Genomic DNA, 12,503 nt, shown 5'->3' with positions numbered 1-12,503 from the left:
GCAAATGGGTGAAGACAGCTGTGGGAAAAAGTATCACACCTTAGCAGGTAGACCCAGGATGACCTGGGATGAGGTGGTGAAACACAACCTTTGAATGTTGGGTCTCATGGAGCCAATGACAAGTGATCGAGACCTTTGTAGTTATGCTGTGATTGAGAAGACCCAGCAAGCCAAGGGAGACCGTAACCCTTCAATCATTGGGCAATAACCTGTGCTTGTGAAGACCTGTTGAGGCAAGTGAAGTCATTGTCATGACTGATGCCAGTGCCACCTGACTGGTCCCATGCCAGTGTTGTGTAAAAAGCAGCCACTACAATCTCAGAGTGGTTGGCTTTAGGGAGAGTATCCAACTGTAGAAACCTTACCAGTCCAGATTGGAGCCTGGTACAGTCTTCTGGCTTGCCAGCCCTCTGTCAAACTGTCCAACCCATGCCAGCATGGAAAGTGGACATTACATGACGACGACGACGACGATGATGATGATAATCATCATCATCATGATTATATTTGTACATCAATCAAATAGGATAATTCCAATAATGGAAAAAAAAAAAATCTTTCAAATCAGTCCAAAAATGTTTTTATGTTTGTTTGTTTTGGTGATGAAGCTTCTCAGGAGAATGTCCAAAGCATTTTCACTGCCTGCCAAAAATTTTAGGGGGTGCACTCATACCCTCTGCAATCCCTGTTCATAGGTCTATGTACATAAAATGTTTCAATGCTGCAAGTTTCATTAAATATTTCAATGATTGTTCGCTGCTAGAATAACCATTGAATGTCTCTCAGTTTCATTATTATTGCATACATTGTAGAATAGCCAATACATACAAGTTTTTCAGAGTGATTTATGATTATGAACTACTGATAATATTCTTAACAGCTTCCTCAATTGTTGAACTACTACACTTTATAGAATACCTAATTGATCCTTGTCTAATTCACAGATTTAGAAGACTTCATGAATTGCGGATAGCTGAAAGTTATTGCTGAATACCAAATGGATTGATAGCTAATACACATATTACTGAAGGTCTTATGAATTGTGAACAACTACATATAACATTGAATGATTCTCCAAATGTTGACTGCCAAAAGTTATTGTTGAATATCTAAAGGATTGTTGGTTAATACACTTATTGTTGAATGCTTTATGACTTGTGAACTACTAAAAAGAAGTGTTGTTGAATTCTTTATGAATTGCAGAGATGCTAAAAGTATTGTTGCATGCTATATCCATTGCAGAATACTACACATTTTATTTGAATGATTCATGAATTATTGTAGTAAAGATTGTTTGCCAACATAACATGGCAGTCCTGGTTTAGGATGAATGTTGCTGTAATTTAGCCCCAGGCGACATCGTCTCTAGCTGGTTATATGACATAATCTGTGTCCTTATATCTTCGAACAAGGGAATCTAGCACCCCCACTCAGCACAAAACAATATCTGTGTATCGTGATTTCTGGGTTACTTCTCTTCATCAGCTCAGAATAATTGTTCGGCTAGATTTTAAAATAGTAACTTTTTAATTTATAGATTAGTAACTAGTTGTCACTTTGAAAACTATATATTTTGAATGGGAATTTGGCAGTGCCATCTCTAGCTGAGCAATTATTCTGTGCTGATGAAGAGAAATAACTCAGAAATCGTAATACACAGATATTGTTTTGAGCCGAGTGGGGGTGTTAGATTCCCATCTTCAAAAATATTGTTTAGCCAGCTGGAGATGATGTCTCCTGGGGCTAAATTACAGCAACATTCATCCTAAACCAGGCCTGCCATGTTATGTTGGCAAGCAATCTTTACTCCAAAGTACTGTTGCTGAACATCTCTCACTGTGACAATTACAAATAGTAATAATTTTTTAATGTAATAGATTGTTGACCAAATACATATTATTGAATAGGTGGTACCTCACTGGCTACTATTTACTACTGTCACCCCACTGGTTACGAGGATGAGGACTCCAGTCGATGCAGTGAACAGCCAGCTCACAAAATTAATGTGCAAGTGGCCAAGCACTCCACAGGCACACTTACAATTAATGTGGTTCTCAAGGATATTCAGCATGACACAGAGGGTGATACAGATGACCCTTTGAATTACTGGTACTATTCATTTTCTGCCAGGTGAGTGGACAAGAGAAACATGAAATGAAATTCCTTGCTCAAGGACAAAACGTGATACTAGTAATTGAACTCACAACCTTACTTTTGTGAGGTGAACACCCTTATGCGTAAGCCAAATGCCTTCACCAGGGGCCTATTTTTTTGACAACTATTATTGAATAGCTTATTGTGAACAACTGCCTTTTGTTGAATGCCTCATGAATTGCTAATACCTATCATTGAATGCCTCCTGGAGTGTTAATAACAACAACAAGCAGTACATTATTTACATTATTTACATTTGATGGATATTTGTCCTCATCTTGTTTGTTGTAAATGCAACATTTCTGCTGATATACCCTCCAACCTTCATCAGGAATGAGAACCCAGGTTCAAAATTCCCCCAATACACCTGATCAAGGCTGGCAGGTATATCAGCCGAAATATTGTGTTTAACAACAAACAAGATGAGGACAAATATCCGTCAAATCTAAATAATGTACTTTTGTGTCTGGGGAAAGTCATTCTCTTTTGGTGTTTTACTGGTAAAATTTCCCCTTTTTTTATTTTCTAAAATTTTCGTTTTGTTTTGCAACCTTTTCAATAGTTTTGACTCTCAGTTGAATGCCTTCTGGGCTGTTAATAACAACAACAAGCAGTGTGGAATGCCTCGTGAACTGTTTATGACTATACACAGATTCAAAGGCTTCATAAATTGTTGACTACCATGCGTATTGTTGACTGCTACAAACATTGCTAATCACTAAACGTCAGAACTGTTTTGGCACTCAAATTACAACTGTTTACTGTTTACAACGATGAAATTTGTTTCTTTCCGACGGAATTCAAATTCAATGACTTCTAAAGTTTAAACACCTCCAAGCTTTAACGAATACCTGTCAGTGCCAGGAATATATATCAATTTCAAAGTCTGTGATTTCCTTTGCCAAGTAACATACAGCCTTCATTATAATTGATGTTAACGACTCTTACAAACCATTCCCCAATAATTATCTAATTTAGATGATTAAGTAATTCTATTTCTGTAAGGTTTGATGTCTGTAAATAATTCGGATGTAATCCTTTCTCCTCTAGCTTCAGTCTCCATTCACTGTTGATCCTTCACACTCAGATCTTCCCTCCATGTTCAAAGCTAATGCTCCATTAAAACTACAAAAGATTTTTAGATGAATTATGGGGCACGACGTTTCTGTTATTTAATTTTTGCAGGTGCAGAATATCGAGCTTAATATGATGATGATGGTGATGATAATGATAATAATAATAACAACAACAACAACAGCAACAATGATAATTAATGATAATAATAATAATAATTAATAATAATGATAATAATAATAATAATAACAATAGTATTAATAATAATAATAATATAATAATAATAATAATAATAACAACAATGACAACAATAATAATAATTAATGATAATAATAATAACAATAGTAATTGATAATGATAATAATAATAACAACAACAATAATGATTAATAATAATGATAACAATAATAATTAATTATAATAATAATAATAACAATAATAATAATTAATAATAATTAATAATAATAATTAATAATGATAATAATAATAATAATAATAATAATGATAATAATAATAATAATAATGATTAATAAGAAGAGTGCGATACAGTTTGTTCATTTACCATGCCTTCATGAATTGTTATGTCAATCTTCATAATTTTATAATAAAAATAATAATAATAATGATAATAATAATAATCATAATAATAATAATAATAATCATAATAATAACAATAATAATAATGCTTTCAAATTATGGAAGTGGAAGTCAATTACATCAGTTCTTATTTTATCAACCACCCCAAAAGGATGAAAGGCAAGGTCGACCTCAGTGGAATTTGAACTCAGAACATACAGAAGGACAAAATGCTCCTAAGCATTTTGCCCGGAAGGCTAACGATTCTGCCAGCTCACTGCCTTAGATAATAATAATGATGATGATGATGATGGGGGATGATAATCCTTTCTACTTTAGGCACAAGGCCTGAAATTTGGCTGATGTGACTAGTTGATTACATCGAACCCAGTGTTTCCCTGGTACTTAATTCGTCAAAGGTAAAGTTGGCCTTGGCGAAATTTGAACTCAGAACATAGTGATGGGCGAAATACTGCTTAGCATTTCGTCCAGCATGCTAACAATTCAGCCAGTTCACCACCTCAATAATAATAATAATAACAATAATAATAATAATAATAATAATGATAAAAATATTAATAACAACAACAATAATAATAATAATAATAATATTAAAAGGTACTGAAACCTATTTGAAAATGATACCAGGCTTTACCATTCCTACAGGAAGTGCAAACAATTATGTTAACTGGAACATCTCATTTACCGAGAAGAGCATTATCGCTGTGAAGACAACATCCATTCATGAATTTATTAATTTTTAAATACATATTTTATCAGAATTTGTGTGTGTAATCAGGGAATGCATACAATGAGCTTCTCTGCCCTAAGTGTACAGGAAACACTCAGCGAGAAATGGAAGAAAAAAGGAAAAGGATAAATAATAATAATGATGATGATAATAATAATAATAATAATAATAATAATAATAATAACCAATGCCCTGATGCAGTATAAATGCCCTGATGCAGTATAAATGCCCTGATGCAGTATAAATGCCCTGATGCAGTATAAATGCCCTGATGCAGTACCAATGCCCTGATGCAGTATAAATGCCCTGATGCAGTACCAGGCAGTGGCTCTCATGGCTTCTGATCTTAACTGATTGGAAGTGTTATCATGTACATTGTTTTGTCTTGGTATAAAAGATGGGCTACAGCAAATATTCTGCTCAATACCACAGATTTGCTTGTCAGTTGTTTGACCTTAACCAGTTGACCATGTCCCTTAGTGGCTGACGATATGTGCATCTCTGATCACGAGCAGAAGTAGTTGGGGAGCATCATAGCCATGTGTTGAGAGGGATTCTTTGGGGTTTGAATAATTTACCTCCGGAAACATGGGTGGTTCTTTCAACATCCTTAAACAATCTTTATTCAGGGACCTTTTGAGCAGGATGGGTTACTCGACCAGAAGAAAATTCTAACTGGGCTCCACCTGCAAGGTCATGTGCTGTTTGTCTTGATATGAGATCACCATGTCGTGCACATATGGTTGTGATGCATGTGCCTAGTGTACCCTTATCAGATGGGTAGTCATGATGGGTATATTGGGCTTCGTATATTTTACCCCAGTGTCACTTTGATGGCATGAACTGAGAATAATAATAATAATAATAATAATAATAATAATAATAATAATAATAATTCACACTTTTTTTTTCCAGGTATGACCACAAACCTGAAGGCATTGTCGAAAATAGAAATGCAAAGATCCTATGGGATTTTATGATTCAGTGTGACCATGAGATTGAGAATAGGAAGCCAGACATAGTCTTAATTGAGAAAGAAAACAAACTATGCTGGATCATAGAGGTATAGGATAAGGAAGAAAGAAAAGTTGAGAGATATGGCAGGTTAGCTTGGGAAGTTAAGCAGTTGTGGTCAATGAAAAAGGTGGTAGTAGTACCAATAATTGTCGGAGCCCTGGGAACAGTGAGCAAAAATCTCAAGAAGTACATGGAACAATTAGGGGCTGCAATAAGGGTGGAGCACTTTCAGAAAACAGCACTGCTTGGAACCACTTGAATACTCCGGAAGGTGCTCGAAAAATAAGAAGTGTTACCTCTTATTTAGTTCACTGGTAGTGAACAGCTAACACTGTAGTACATCTCTAGCTTTAGACGCTGTGCAAAGGCAATGACAATAATAATAATAATGATAATAATAATAATAATAATAATAATAATAATAATAATAATAATAATAATGATAATAATAACTATGCAAAATACTTTCTATGTAACCTCAAGTTTTAAAACAAACATAACTTTCAGTTTTTGTTTTAGGCATTCACTTGTACAACACTAAATACAAAACCAAATATATGGCACACTAGGCATAACAACAATACGAACAAACAGCCTGTTGCCTCTTGAGGTCTCTGGGTGAGACTTGGAGCCAACTTGTACAAATATAAAGCAAAAGTCAAACATAGAATAATAATATAATAATAATAATAAGCAATAAGCAATAAGAAGAGTGTGATGTGATTTGCATATTTATCTTTGTGAAGAATCATGTCAATCTTCAATAGATTAATAGTAATAAAAATAGTAGTATTAGTAGTGGTGGCAGTGGTGGTGGTGGTGGCGGCGGTGGTGGTGGTGGTAGTGGTGGTGGTAGTGGTAGTGGTAATAGTAGTGGTAGTGGTAGTAGTAGTAATAGTAGTAGTAGTAATAGTAGCAGCAGCAGTAGTAGTAGTAGTAGTAGTAGTAGTAGCAGTAGTAACAATAACATCACTACTAATTACAATCTTTTCTAATTATTTTTTTCTTTATTAGACATAAACGCTTTAAGAGTTACAAAGAAAGAATAACATGGAGTATGAAAAAAAAATAAAAACACATTTATAAAAAAATGCAAAAAGGGAAGGTAAACACACATATTTGCATAGAAATAATAATAATTACAACAAAGTATACAATAATTAAAACAAGATATAATTTTAAGAAAATAAAACATGAAAGATTTTTGGCTCAATCACTTAAACACTTCTCAAATTAAGCTCGAGTTCAGCTAAATGCATCATTAAGTATTTCTTTATACATTTGATGTTGAAAAGCATTAAAATCTTAAGGGCATTCTCTTATAAAATCAATACACTGTCTTAGTTTTAATTTTAGGAGCAGTTTATACTTTGCCTGCAGTTTATATATCATTCTAACTTCTGATAGTTCATAACACCAGAGTTATGTAATTTTCTCTATGAAGAACCTTGAATCTTCATTCATCTTTGTCTTTGTATTATTCTTGTAATTTTCTTAAGGAAGGGCTTCACTGTTGTTCAGAAGAAATTTGTTTCTCTGCACTTGTTTACATTATTGTATTTTACGTTATTTTTACATTATTTCCCATTTCATGTAATTATTATTTTGCTTCATTCCACAATGTAAGTGTAGAACAAAAAAAAAAAACCATACTATTCAGAAATTAAATACTTTTTTTTTATCTATTTGTGACATTAGACCTAAAAACATTTCCCTTCCAATATCAAGAGTCATGGTAGGCGATGTTCTGGAAAACGGGGTTTGTTTTTATTGTTATTGTTGATGATGTTTCTTATTTTTTCTTGACTTGTTTTCACATCATTTTCTCAGTTCTTCAAGACATTCAGTTATAAGCCATGTTTTATTCTGACAAATATACCAACCATGTTTTCTACCCTCTAACATCAATCACATACGTCTTGTCTCAGTCCCTTCAATATCACTCTATCCTTTTTTTCACTGAATCATATTGCAGCTGGGCACAGTTTCAATACAGTTCAGTGACCTTTGTCCAGTTACAAGTCCAGTTTGACATCTCCACACCATAGATTACCTTTTGTTAATCCTGTTTTGAGAACTCTCCTTCACTGTAACACAAAAGACACTTCTAACCATAAAACCACATCATATTCAATGACATTTTTCCATTTCTTTGATATATAATCTCTTTTACTTGTTTCACTCATTTGACTGTGGCCATGCTAGAACACTGCTTTAAAGGGTTATTTAGTTGAAGAAATTGACCCCAGGACCTATTCTTTGTAAGCCTAGTACTTATTCAATTGGTCTCTTTTGCTGAACCATTAATTTATGGAGATATAAACACACTAACACCAGTTGTCAAGTGATGGTGGGGTGACAAACACAGACACACAGACACACACATAAATATATACATATATAGAGGTATATATTTATACCATGGGCTTCTTTCGGTTTCCGTCTATCAAATTCACTCGCAAAGATCTGGTTTGCCCAAGGGTATCGTAGAAGAGATTTGCCCAAGGTGCCATGCAGTGGGATTGAACCCAGAACTAAGTGGTTGAGAACTAAATGGTGTGTCTAACAATTTCACTCTGTGTTTTGGCTGCATTTTCAGTTTTAAGGGTATAAAAGACAGTGCCATAGCTTTTGCCTTTTCCAACTTTGGTAATTTCTTCAAGTATGTCTTTGAAGGCTTGTTGTGGTACTGGAGTTGATCCAGCTGACTGACACTGGAAGATTTTAGGATTCTTCTTGGGAACTTTCTTCCAGCTGTTTCATTTTCAAGATCAAATGATGGTGTGGAAGCTTATAATACTCAGAGTTGCTGCTTCACACAGAAATATTGCAAAGAACAGTGATAGCCAGATATTATTATCTTTCAAAGATATAATTTTGATAATTTTGATGGGTTTCAGCCAGAATAGGTCCAGGCCATGTCTAACTTAATAGCACCACCTGGTGAAGTCTTTTAGTTATATATGGGGTACCATGGCCCACTCTCACAAAGAGTTATTATTGTTGGAGACATATCCAGGTGTAGGAGGCTGGTCTGAGATTCTTTGAAGAAATTTGTCCAGTGAACTTTTGAATTTTATGGAATCCATTTCCATTTTGACGTATTTTGGTATGGTATTAAAGAGAGGTGGACCAGTTGAGGTAAAGTAATTGTGACGTAATGATGCTATATGTCCTGAGTTCGATTTTTGTAGTGGGCAGACAGCACGGGGGCCAAGTCTTGGACAGATTTTAAAATTGATGCCAACATCATTTGTGCAATATTGATGGAATATTTTCCACATCACACAAATGGTGTAGTGCTCCCAGTGGCGTTGGAGAGAGTAGAGATTTTTAATTAATCCCAATAATCAATGCCTCTCATGACGTCTATCATTCTTGTTATTGACCCCTGGGGTGCTTCCACTTTCATAATGAGTTGCTTCGTATGGGGGGAACCACAGTGAGTAACAATATTCAAGGTGAGGTCGGGCAAAAGCAGAGGACAGAAGGAGGCTGGTGTAGGCATCTGTAGACCGGAAAATTCTCAGAATCCAGGAGCACATCTTGCGGGCCAAGTCAACCTTGCTGTTTACGGGGGAATCCAGCTTAGATTGTTATCAGCAATTACTCCAAGGTCTCTGATATTGTTGGATGATACTAAGGAGTCACTCGAGTGGAATGGCACATGGTAGTTCCATAGTATCCACTTTTCCAAAGTGGATCAAATCTAACTTATCTTCATATAATATTAGAAGAATGCTATATAACATCCTATAGTTACTGGAGTATTTGGTGCATTGGTTATCCCCCCCACCACCACCATCACCACCTCAACCACCACCTCCTCCACCATCACCTCCACCACCACAACCACCACCACCACCACCCCCACCAAAACCACCACCACCGCAACTGCTACCAACATATTTGACAGAAGATGCTTATGGTTCTGATTGTCACTCATGCATCACAATAAATTTAATTATCCTTACTTAAATGGTTGCCCCCAATCCAACCATTCGTTATCCTTTACAATTGACCTAAATTAAAATCTCAATATTTCTTCGAGGAGAGAAGTCTTTGATAAAAAGCATCATCTGCTCTGTTAACTTTGAAACAGTAGATTGATTGCAACAGACATAAATTCTTCAAAAAATTATTTGCTTCACAAATTATGTAGTTCAAACATTACCAAATAAACATCAAATGAAATTCTATTACTACTTATATTTCCGATCATCTACATTGATTATAAACATTTGTAATTGCTTATAGTATGCAGAACCACTGGTGGAAAATTAGATTTATCATATGGAGCTTTATACCCCAATATTTTATTTCCAAATCCTGCACCTTGACACATCTTCACCACCCTACACTTTCTTTTCCAGCTGGGGTCACTATATATCTTCCCTACAGCAAAACACCTATTGTTGTCCTTCTTATTTCTTTACTACCCACAAGGGGCTACACACAGAGGGGACAAACAAGGACAGACAAAAGGATTAAGGCGATTACATCGACCCCAGTGCATAAATGGTGCTTAATTTATCGATCCCGAAAGGATGAAAGGCAAAGTCGACCTCGGCGGAATTTGTGCTCAGAACATAGCGGCAGAAGAAATACCTATTTCTTTACTACCCACAATATAGAAAAATTTACTTACTACCTATTATATAGAAAAATGACTTACTTGTTTATCCCCTGCTTTTGTGTAAATACATTGAAAAAAACGAGGGTGTGTATAATTTTTGACTCTCCCACATACATGTAGTATTTGTGTGTTTGACAGCCCATAAGAGACAAAAGAAATTAATAAATCCAGACAGATATCTAGATGTGTTTACTATCAAGTGAACTTGGTTAACTGCATCAAACAATCAGATAACAATAAATTCAAATAGAATTAACATCCAAAGTAATTCCTTGTGTAATGTAAGTATATCCAACCATCCCTTCGAAGAATTTCAAGAAATCTGGAGAATATAACAACATGAACCAAAAGGTGAATACTGCATCTTTATTTGATTATTATATCATACAGGACCAATTATACCAGTATATTTCGATATAGAAAAATGGTATGAAATACCAGTCACAGAAATATATCTGAAAGTTTATGCTGACACAATGTTATCATGATAACCCAACACAGATTAAATTTGAAGTGAAGTGAAATAATATCGATAATACATGAACGCATGCAAAAAATGAACATTCAGAAGAAATATAATATTGTAAGAAAAGGCAGTTTAGTATTTAATTTTATGATGATGTTAATAGATAATGAAAGAAGGAAAAAGTAAACAGAATTTCTGTATCATGACATTTAATTATCTAGCTAGTTATGTATGCTAAAAGATTTTAGAAAAGTGATGCTTCTTAGATTACAGGAAAAGCAAATATAATAAAGGTGTTATTTACTATTGAAATATTCAAATGTTTTTCTTTATTTATGGAAACATTTCAGTGTTACTCTGATTCTACAAGTTCGTAATTCTAATTTTGAAGTAAATATATAACACATTTTCTCGAGGCAAAGATCACATTTAAGGTCACTAGTATTGTACTGTGGAGCACAACTAATAATGGATCACATTATATCGTTGTCAATGTTCCTGTTCAAATCCAAAATGCATTAACTAAAATTTGTAGAATTACATTTCCTCCTAAACTTAAAGGAAGAAATGAAATCAAGATTTCCAAATTGCTGCAGAAAGGCCAAAGTAATATAAGGTCTGATCAATAAGTATCCGGACTGTTGCCATAGTAACGAAGCTAAAGCTCACACTGTAAAGCCACTTAGCACAGATTACCCTTGACCACTGTTGTGCATGTGCACTAAATTTTAACGTTCTAGCTCTCTTCCACTGTTTACAGCAGTGCTTGGAAGGAAGGTATGTAGTGTGTGAGTGTTGCATTGACCATGACAGAGAAAGCTGTCATGGTAATACCTACTCAGAGGCCTACACAAACTTGTAGAACGTGTATAGAGAGGAGTGCATGAGCCACACACAAGACTACGAGTGGTTCAGACATTTCCAAGATGGCCGAAAAATGTCGATATTGACGAACGTTCTGCGAGACCCACAACCGGCATGACTGAGAAAAACATCGAAGGTGTTCGTGCAGCTGTGAGGAGAAATCATCTAATCGCCATCCGTGAGTTATCAGAGGATGTGCAGATCAGTTATGGTTCAGTTCAATCCATTATCACTGAAGATTTTGGTATGAGATGCCTGTCTGCCAAGTTTGTGCCAAAACTGATTTCAGCTGACCAAAAAGACACTTGGGTTTCAATTGTGCTGAGAACGATGACTGAAAACTTTGCGTTGGCCTCCGAGCAGGTACCACCAACCCTTTGACAAAATTTTATGCAGATTCTCTGTTCAACCTTTTCTGTCATGGCCACACGTTACACGCCTTCCTTCCAAGCTATGCTGTAAACAGCAGCAGTGATGTGGAACGTTAAAACTTAGTGCACATGTATAGCAGAGTTCAAAGTCAATCTGTACCAAGCGGTTTTACTCTGCATGCTTTAGCTTCACTGTTATGGCTTCTTTTAGTTTCCATCATACACACACACACACACACTCACTTACATATACATATGTGAGTGTGTGTGTGGTTGTGTGTGTGTATGTGTAATGTATATACAGCGTGGTTATTTTGAAATCTGTTTGTTACACTGGAGAAGAGAAATATTATCTTGATTGGAAGCTGGTGAATGTTGGTGACAGCAAAAGCATCCGGCCATAGAAAATTCTGCCTTGGCATAGATTAGTGCAACCCATGGAAGTATTGACAAAGTTGATGCTGAAATGATGAGGAGGATGGTGATAATGAGGACTACAACAACGCACATGGTGGTGGTGGTTGTGGTGGTGGTAGTGAGGATAATGGTGGTGATGACGATAGTGGTGGTGGTGGTGGTGGTGGTGATGGTGGTG

Source organism: Octopus sinensis, linkage group LG1, assembly GCF_006345805.1.
Source record: "Octopus sinensis linkage group LG1, ASM634580v1, whole genome shotgun sequence".
Lineage (NCBI taxonomy): Eukaryota > Metazoa > Mollusca > Cephalopoda > Octopoda > Octopodidae > Octopus > Octopus sinensis.
Note: the sequence above shows the minus strand (reverse complement) of the source record.